Source organism: Gallinula chloropus, assembly GCF_964237585.1.
Source record: "Gallinula chloropus genome assembly, chromosome: 3".
Classification (NCBI taxonomy): domain Eukaryota; kingdom Metazoa; phylum Chordata; class Aves; order Gruiformes; family Rallidae; genus Gallinula; species Gallinula chloropus.
The window spans coordinates 4,992,742-5,002,449 of record NC_140087.1 but is presented as its reverse complement, the minus strand read 5'-3'; positions in this window follow the sequence as shown (position 1 = coordinate 5,002,449).

Sequence of the window (9,708 nt, the reverse complement as noted above, 5' to 3'; positions counted from 1 at the left end):
TACAGACTGTGACTGTGAGGAAGTACCAGAACTTTTCAGTGCTGAAAGCTGATGGTTCCCTCTATGTTGGATGTGTTTCTTGGTTGCATTTCTCATGGGTTTGTTGTTTAGAAAATGCCTGTTCCCATTATCTGTTCTCCAAGGACAAGCAGGCAGAGCTGTGGGTGGATAGCATAAGCCCAGCTGATAGGATAGCTGAGCTTCCTCCAACTTGCCAGATGGATTTCATTCAATTCAGTCCTGTGCTGTCTCCTCTCATGCTGCTTTGTTTCTGTGAGTTCTGCAACTTTGGTTTAAACTTAATACCTACAAGACATCCTGGAAACACTATAGAAATTAGGTGTATTCTCCCATTAAAGGCTGACTAATTGCTGAACTTGAGGGAGAGCTGAACCGTGCTACAGCACTCTAGGAAGAGTGGTATGCTGCTGATGGCTTGTGGGCATCTTGCTTCCTAGAATTATTATTATTATTTTTAATATGTGTATCAGTAGGTGTTATTTAGGGAACATGAACAAAGAAATGCCTATAAATGTCTAAATAGCAAGATATAATACAGACACAGTTCTTTTTTTTTATAGCTGGACTTCATTTGAAACCGAGAGTTGGTTTGGTTTCAGCCAGAGGGGTGTATCTACCAGGGTTACATGTAGCCAGGCTGTATTCCCCAAAATACACCCTGTTCTCTGCTTCTCTACACCCTGTTTGTAACTATGCTCATGCAAGTGCAAGCGTAACTAGCTGAGAAGGATCCAGGAGCTTGTTTAACTGTATCATCCTGTAATTCCACATGAGCCAAGGGGAGAGCCTCTAGGAATGTTGCACTGTAAGAAGCAGGAGATAAATCACCTGAAGGGCGTAGATGGCACAGGGGTATAAGGGGAAATAGAGGGCAACTATGATACTGTTGTTTCAGGTTCCTACTATATTCCTTTATGGATCTAGAAATGCTCTAAAGGTAAGATATCTTTTCCCAACGTATGCTTTTTCCAAGGAACCATAGAAAATGCCAAAAAGCATGACCTGGCAAAGCTGCTCACTCCTGTAGATCAGATTCCTGTTTAACTTTTCATATAACGTTTTGTGGCCCCACCCTGACCGAAGGGTTATGGGGAACATTGGGTTGGCAGTTCCAAAGTCCAACAGACAGACAGATTACACCACCTAGTGGAGTATAAAGCTTTCCATTGATCCACAAATCAACTTGGGGCATCTAAACAAGGAGAGTAATTTCTCCAGGGATCTAGGATTTAACTTGTGCTTTTTGAAGGTAAGTAGTTTTTGAAGAAAGGACCAGTACTCCTTTTAGCAGTACTGACAGGTAGCACCCTTTCTCTGGGTGTTCAGTGGTTGCTGGTCACTTGATGGATCCTGAACCCTGTGGTAGGTGCGGGTCTAAGCCCACATCCAGGGATGCTCATCTCGATGTGACAGAAACCAAAGACGGATCCCTAAGCAGGGTTCCTTCCAACTAATTTCAGTGCTTTAATATTCTCTCTTGGAGTCGTCTTGAGCTTGTGAAGAGGTACTGCAGCCCAATCGGAGTGCCTTCTAACAGGAGAGTTGGTGCTGGGGAGCTGATGTGACTGTTTAACCTTTCATGAGCAGTTGGAGGACATTAGCACACCCTTGAAGTGCAGCTGGCATCCGAGTTGCATCTGAAAGAACCCCTTTCAAGAAGTCTCTCACAGAATAAGTGGGTGAAAGGTGTGCTGCTGATCCAAACTAAAGGGAAGGTGCCCCCAGAGGTACACGTTAATCGCTTTAGATGGGGCACTCAGTGGTGTCTGGATGGGACCTCATCATTCCCGTTGTTTTTCACTTGCCGGCCTGAAGAAATTGAAATGACTGGAGGAGATGGGCAGTGGGTGAGCATGGTATTTGTAAAACTGAAGTGATGAGTTTATGTTTTCTAAAGACAGAACTAGGTAACAAAGTGTACGCACTCTGATGTGGCCCATTTCCCGTGTGGAGAAATGATGAGCCCGGGGCTCCGAGGGTAAGTGTCTAGTTTAACACTGGTCCCTCTGTGGAAACAACAGTCTCAAGAAGGTGAGTTGTCACATCAGTCTAAGAATTAAACCTCTTGAAAGTCTCTCTCATGCCCAGTCAAGAGGAACTATGATGATGTCAGTGAAGAAAGAAACTGTAACTGTCTAAACAAGATTAATTGCTTTCCTTATTTTCCAAAAGCTGAAGAATACCCTTGATCTACTTACTGCTACAGCTTTCAACAAGAAAATACTGCTTTAGATCATTCACTTGTCACCTGTCAGCCCCAGCATCCTCCCTAGGAACTCCACCAGTTTTGTTTTGTTATTTGCTGGTCTGCAAAGAAGCCTACTGTAAAATGAATGCTGTTTTCCTACAGTGTGTGAAATAGCATGGCTACAGAAATGAAAACAAACAGAGAAAAAAAAATAACCACCGCATGTATGCTTAATTATTTTCTGAAGGTTGTGGGCATTTGAGGCTGCACCTCAAGTACTGCATTCATTTTTGGGTCCCTCGCTACAGGAAGGATGTTGAGATGCTGGAGCACATCCAGAGGAGGGTGATGGAGCTGGGGAAGGGTCTGGAGCACAAGTCCTATGAAGAAGGGCTGAGGGAGCTGGGGCTTTTTGGTCCTAAGAAAAGGAGGCTGAGGGGAGACCTTATCACTCTCTACAACTACCTACTATCGTGAAAAGCGATAGAATGAGAGGAAATGGCTTTAAATTGCACTAGGAAGATTTATCTAAGAAATCAGGAAAAATTTCTGTACTGAAAAGGTTGTCAGGCATTGGAACAGGCTACCCAGGGAGGTGGTGGAGTCACCATCCCTGGAGGTATTTAAAAAGTCTGTACATTACTTAAGGACATGATCTAGAGGTGGACTAGTCAGGCTTAGTCTGTGGTGGGACTGAATGACCTAAAGGGTCTCTTCCAACCCAGGTGATCTATGAGTTCTATGGCAAAGGCACTGTACCAAATTAACACTGTCAGTGTGCTACTGAACAGTGTACAACAATTCCTGTGGAAGTAGGTGTCAGGAAGAGTGGTCACAAGTAGGACGGAACATGCAGTAGGGGGATGACTGACATCGTTACAAGCACATCACTGAAAACCCAAAATCTTGAAAGCAAAACCACTGGGAATGTGGCAAACCCCAGCCCCAAGCACTTAGACTGGCTGGAAAATTCCTTCTATTATCTGCATTTCTATCAAGTTGTGATCTGAATCTACCTCTCAAGTCCATTACAGCTAAGTGCTGAAATACTCCTCCACCACATCTTCCAGCTTGCATTGGGTAAGAAAATTTGGCACTCCGTTTTTGTACCCTAAAAACTGTTAGTTGGATTTTAAAACAACCATTCAGACACCAGGAATAATTAAGCTGGAGAAGTTTTGGGTGTGGAGGAGCTGGGCCAAAGAAGTTTTTCCTGTCCTGAAAAGCATCCTGAGATTTCAGTATTTCCCACTGGAGTAAAACCAAGACCTTGCTGAGGTTTTAGGCAGGGAGCTATGCAAAGTGGGGATTTGCACCTGAGCCTACCACCCTCCAGCACTTGCTGTGCAGCTGTCATGGTTTTGACTATTCTTTCTCCATCTACACTGGAGCTGAACAACTTTCTAAATTAAAATTTTTATTGGAACAGTTGCAGTTCTATAAAAAATTTGATATTGACACAGCATTTTCCACTGAAAACTGTTCAGCAATTCTCATGAACTTCTCCCACATGCTATAAAGATTGACACCTTGCCTGTCCAACACAGTACACACTGCAGCAGCTTGTTTTTATGTCCTGTACGATCTATGATTTTCAATAGTTCATGTGGACCAGATGATCTGCCTGTAAAAACTGACTTTGGAGCACTGAAATCGGTGATGAATTCATTAATAAACTAATGAATAACCCTGCTTGAAATTCAGGAATGGCTTTTCAAAAAATATCTAAGAAAATATTTCTATGTGACATAGTGCAGTCCCACCTGGAAGTGGAAAAGCAGACTTGGGTAGTGGTAATTATAGAATCATAGAATCATAGAATCATAGACTGGTCTGGGTTGGAAGGGACCCCAAGGATCATAGAGCTCCAACCCCCCTGCCACAGGCAGGGACACCAACCTCCAGGCCTGGAGCTACACAAGGCTGCCCAGGGCCCCATCCAACCTGGCCTTGAACACCTCCAGGGACGGGGCATCCACCACCTCTCTGGGCAGCCTGTTCTCCCTCACCACTCTTTCTGTAAAAAACTTCCCCTAATATCTAATCTAAACTTTCCCTCCTTTAGCTTTAGTCCATTCCCCCTTGTCCTGCCATTATCTGCTCTTTTAAAAAGTCGAATCCCCTCCTGCCTATAAGCTCCCTTCAGGGACTGGAAGGCTGCAACGAGGTCCCCCCGCAGCCTTCTCTTCTCCAGGCTGAACAAGCCCAGCTCCCTCAGCCTCTCTTTGTAGGGCAGGTGCTCCAGCCCTCTAATTATCCTTGTGGCTCCTCTGAACCCTCTCCAACAGTTCCACATCCTTCTTGTATTGAGGGCCCCAGCTCTGGACACAGGACTCCAGATGGGGCCTCATGAGGGCAGAGTAAAGAGGGACAGTCACCTCCCTGTCCCTGCTGCCACCCCTCTGCTGATGGAGCCCAGGATACCATTGGCCCTTCGAGCTGCAAGAGCACACTGCTGGCTCATGTTAAGTTTCTCATCCACCACAATCCCCAAGTCCTTCTCAGCAGGGCTAATAATGTACCAGTATACTGGTTTTCCTGGAATAATTTCCCCTGTAGCCTAGAGAGACGTGATAATATAGCCATCCTGCTTCCCCTTCAAAGCTACCCTGGATGTCTGCCTGTCTAGGGTTGATTTATGGCTTGCAAATACACACCAGCAGACTGAAGTGTACAAAGGCACATGGATTGTGCTCCCAGGTCTTCTGGTTGGATGTTTGTTGACCACAGGTGGGCAACCCTCATACGGTGTTTCTAAGGAGGTGGGGCCCTCTCTCTGCATCTTGGGGATTTTGCTTACAAGACAGTTTAGAAATGCCTGTCTTCTAAAGGATGTCAGCTTCCCTGGGCTCTTGTATAAGTGCTGAACCCAACATCTCCAGTGTTCAGTCTAGCAGATCTTCCTTCAAGTGCGGGTGGTGATAAAAGCCTGTAGTGTCACTCAAAATACAGGCAGAGACTCTTCTTCCAGATGGGTAGGGTACCTTACAGATCTTGCATGCTGCTGTAGTTTTTCATGCCTTGTGAAGTGGGAAGCATCCGTTTTTAGACATTTTGAAAAGCCTTCCTTGGCCAGCTTCTCATTCCTCTTTGGTTGAACATTTCAGGCAGAACTTGTCCCATATATTAGAATATTTTGCACCTATGAAAACTGCCATCTGCCACAAAGTGGTTTTAAACCAGTTGAAACTTGAGACTTTGGTAAAATATCCTGCTAAAAGATGCTGGTGTTGTTGCAGCTGATGGCAATGAGGCGTGCATTTTACCTAGACTTAACTGAGTCACTGCAAAGAGCATTGAACTTACTCTCACAGGAGGGGATATTTGGTGTTTTTTCATCAACCTAGCTGAAACCTTCCAACATTTCTAACAGACTTTGTTGATAGCTAACAAGACATGTTTCAAGCTGTATGTTCTTAACAAAGTCTCCTCATTTGGGTTTTTTTTTTTGGGGTGTGTGTGTGTGGTGGGTTTTTTTTAAATCTAATTGGAAGTATTTATACAGTGCTTGAAATTCTAGACAGGCACAGGATTTTGCTCAGAATAATTGCCAGTGTACAATGGAGGGCTTCTCTATAGTTATTTTTTGTGTTTCTCCCCTCCTACAATCCCCCAGACCAAAGCAAATTTCTGCCAAGCGGTGTCAGAAAACCATAGCAACTATCTTGTGACAGCACCCAGGAGGTTTTGTTCTGCAGAGGACTCATTAATCACTTGTACTGCTCCCAGCCCACAGTCCCATCCAATACGATTCTGGGAATTTTCTGCTGAAAACTGTTGCTAAATATTTGTATGGGTGAAGCACTCCCCTTGGACCGACCCATGGGGGAAGAGGGGTGTGTTCTTCATAGTGTGTGTGGCTGTGGGAGGCTCTAGGGGTGGATGGAGGGATTCCTCTTACCAGGAGACGGAGAGTTTTCTCTTCAGTCCTGTCAGGGGAAGTAGGAGAATGGTTTGTGAAGGGTGCAGGTGGGTGGCAGGCTGTTAGGAACACCTTTAGTGGGCTCATTAGGGTTGCATCCCGATGGGTTTCCATCAGGTGTGGGTGCTGGAGACCTGATAGTTTGCTCAGTAGGTGCCTCTGCTCAATCCAGCAACACCAGCTCCCTGCTCTCAGCAGCTGGATGGGCAGCCACCACCCCACTCCTCTGCCCAGCTCTTAAAAATCCACTCAGGATTTTTATGTTACTCCTCTAAGGCCCAGTGTTCTCCCTGCCACAGAACCATATTTCCTCTTTTATTTAACAGCTAAATGTCAGCTATTACTTGTTGGCTTTTGTGTAGTGTCAGTTCAAGTTTTCAGTGGAGTCTGCTGTTCAGAATATGCCAGCAGTTAAGCTCTCCCCCACCAGAACAGCCAAAAAGTTCCCACTTGCATTTACTTACCCACTTAATCTGTCAGACCTCCCAGCTGCTGCACACATCCAGCCCACTGAAGTTTGTATTCTTGATTATACCAGCTGGCCATGACACAAACAGAGCCTCAGATAATTTGGGGAACTGAGACCAGCAAAATTAATAATTCAGAAATCTGAGCATGGCTCAGCCTGTCTACTGCCAGTATTTACCCCAGATACACAGCCAACACCTTAGAACAGAAAGTCTTTCTGTAGCCTAGTAATGTTTGCTGCTTTAAGCTGTGTGATCATGTGGGTAAAGGCAGAAGTGGCTGTCTGTGCATGGAAGAGAGGTGGCCCTTGGAAGAGGGGTGCCCTCACCTCCCCCATCTTCTGGAGTGCTGTTTGGATAGAAAATAGGATCTCATTGTACCTAACACTTTATGTGAAAACATGTCAGTGCTGCTCAATGCCTCTGAGAGGATGTTTTCCCACAGAGATTTGCATATCTAACCTACTTCACATCTTTACACCAGGCGGTGTTTGCGGACACTTCCCTTCCTGGGACAAAGTATTAACAGTCCTGGCCTCCCAGCTTGCCATGTCCTTTGCAGATACACCTATTCCTTCCCTTCTGAGGCCCCCGACTACAATCAGGGTGGGTCTCCTTGCTTTGCTTTCTCCCCCTGGAAGCTATTTGAAAGAGACCCTGCCCCTTCACCTCTGAGCTGGGGTAAGTCATATCATCACTGGGGGAGGTGAAAACCTCATTCTTCAGCTGCAGTTAGATGACCCTTACTACACTGCTGTTAAACAAAGCCTCATGATAGGGTTTTTTTGGACTGTGCCTCTGAACAACCTCCTCTTAATTTTGTTTCCAAGTGATACATTTCTCTTAACACCTTGTATTGACTGTAGGTGGGGTGATGGACTAGTGTCCTGTCCTTAAACTGCAGAGGTTTTAGCCCTGTGTAGTGTATTGCATGTTCAGCTTGAAGAATAATCTCCATGAGTTTCCTTCGTTTAGGCATAAAAACCACTTCCCTGCTTCTGCCAGCATAAGGAATGTTTAGTGTCCTTTTAGAAATCCAGCTTCAGGGATTTTATTTTGTTCACATGTATGGGTGGTGAGACTGTACTCATGAAGACATAGTTCCTAGAAAAGAAAGCAAGGTGTGGTGAAAAAAGTGAATTAACCAGTGCTAACTGGCTAGCTTGGCACCTGGGCTGGTGTGCTTAGAACTTGGTGCAACTCCAGTGGAGGTCAGCATGAAGTCTTCATCTACATCATTTAACCCAGGGTATGAAAAAGCAAATCATTCTTGGGCTGCAAATGATGTTTTCCATTCCTTTGTTAGGGTGCAAGAAAGCCTTCACGTAGATGCCAAACGTAGAACTAGAAATGGCACTTTTATTTCAAACCTTTTTCATTGTGTAACTAGACAGGTCCTATACTCGTTACATTCATTGCTTCATCCAGTGCCTGCCGTTGTGGTTTTCAGTGTCTGGCCAACTTTTATTTTAATAATATCCTCTTATTTTTATCTACCCAAACTCAGAGAGACTTTGTCACCCCACTGGTATGCAAAGTTATGAACCACTTGAATTTAGTGGTTAGGGACTAGATCCTTGCCCTTAGCTATATACAGTGCATGAGATGCATGTAAAATTCACACATGTAGAACCCCTTCTCTTTCCCATTGCAGGTCTCCAGCTCCTCAGAACCAGTAAGGATTTCAGGTTCCCTGTACAGATGTTTCTAATCACTGGACCTCACTTTTTCACTCTCTCCCTCTCTGCTCTGCCTTCATCCCTCTCCAGGACACGAATTGCTGGCGGTATGGAGAAGGCACACCCTCTGTTTTGCTGAATGTTGTAAAATATTCACTAGAAGCATATAGGAATTTGTCCTGTGGCTGGCAGGAAGCAGCTCTGCCAACAATGCGCTCCTTTGTTCTCCCTGAGCATAGTAACAAACGGATTATGTGTAACAGCCATCTATAGGGCTTTTATTTCACCTCCATTCAGGCCCTGCGTGTTGTGCACTGCTTTTAATGAGGCTGCCTGAACTGTGGTAACCCCGCGGGTGCATTTGGAAGCAAGAGATATTAGATGGATCAGCCCCTTCCAGGACTGCATTATGAGGTGATCTGCTTTCATTACAGGGTTTGTTTTATCGGTGGTAGACCTCAGCCAGAGGACGCTGTGGGTGGAGGCAGCACTTACCTCTTCCCCCCCCCCCAAGTTCAGGGTCTGTGTGAATGCCAATCTGCTTTCCCACAGTCAAATCTCCGCTCAACGACGTGGCTGGAAACACAACCTTTATTTGTGTGTGACCTCCCCTTTGCTCCCCTTCTGCTCCGGGCTCATGCTGGAATGATTGATAGTCCTTTATAAAATACTCCATAAAGAACTGGTTTACTTCCTCATCAGCATGAAAGCTTGTCCCCATCCCTCCCTCTCTCCCCACCAAACCAAGTACAAAACCCAGCATCTGGTGGCAGAATGAAAAGCCCTCTCCTTCCTTCTGCCTTTCTGCTGCGTGAAGGTTTCCCTTCTGGAACTGGAAATGTTTGTCCCCTGGCAGTAGAATCATAGAATTGTAGAATCATAGAATTGTAGGGGTTGGAAGGGACCTCGAGAGATCATCGGGTCCAACCCCCCTGCCAAAGCAGCCCCCTAGGACATATCACTCAGATAGGCGTCCAGACAAGTCTTGAATATCTCCAGAGATGGAGACTCCACCACCTCCCTGGGCAGCCTGTCCCAGGGCTCCCTCACCCTCACTGGGGAAAAGTTCTTCCCCATGTTGGTGTGGAACTCCCTGTGCTCCAACTTGCAGCCATTGCCCCTTGTCCTGTCCCCACAGACACTGAAAAGGGGCTGGCTAATGCCCCCTGCATTCCAATCTTAAGATACTTATAGACATTAATTAGATCCCCCCCTCAGTCTTCTCTTCTCAAGACTGAACAGCCCCAGCTTATTCAGCCTTTCCTCATAGGGGAGATGTTCCAGGCCCCTAATCATCTTCGTAGCCCTTCTTTGGACTCTCTCCAGGAGATCCCTGTCTTTTTTATCCCAGGGAGCCCAGAACTGGACACAACACTCCAGGTGGGGCCTGACCAGAGCAGAGCAGAGGGGGAGGATCACCTCCTGTGACCT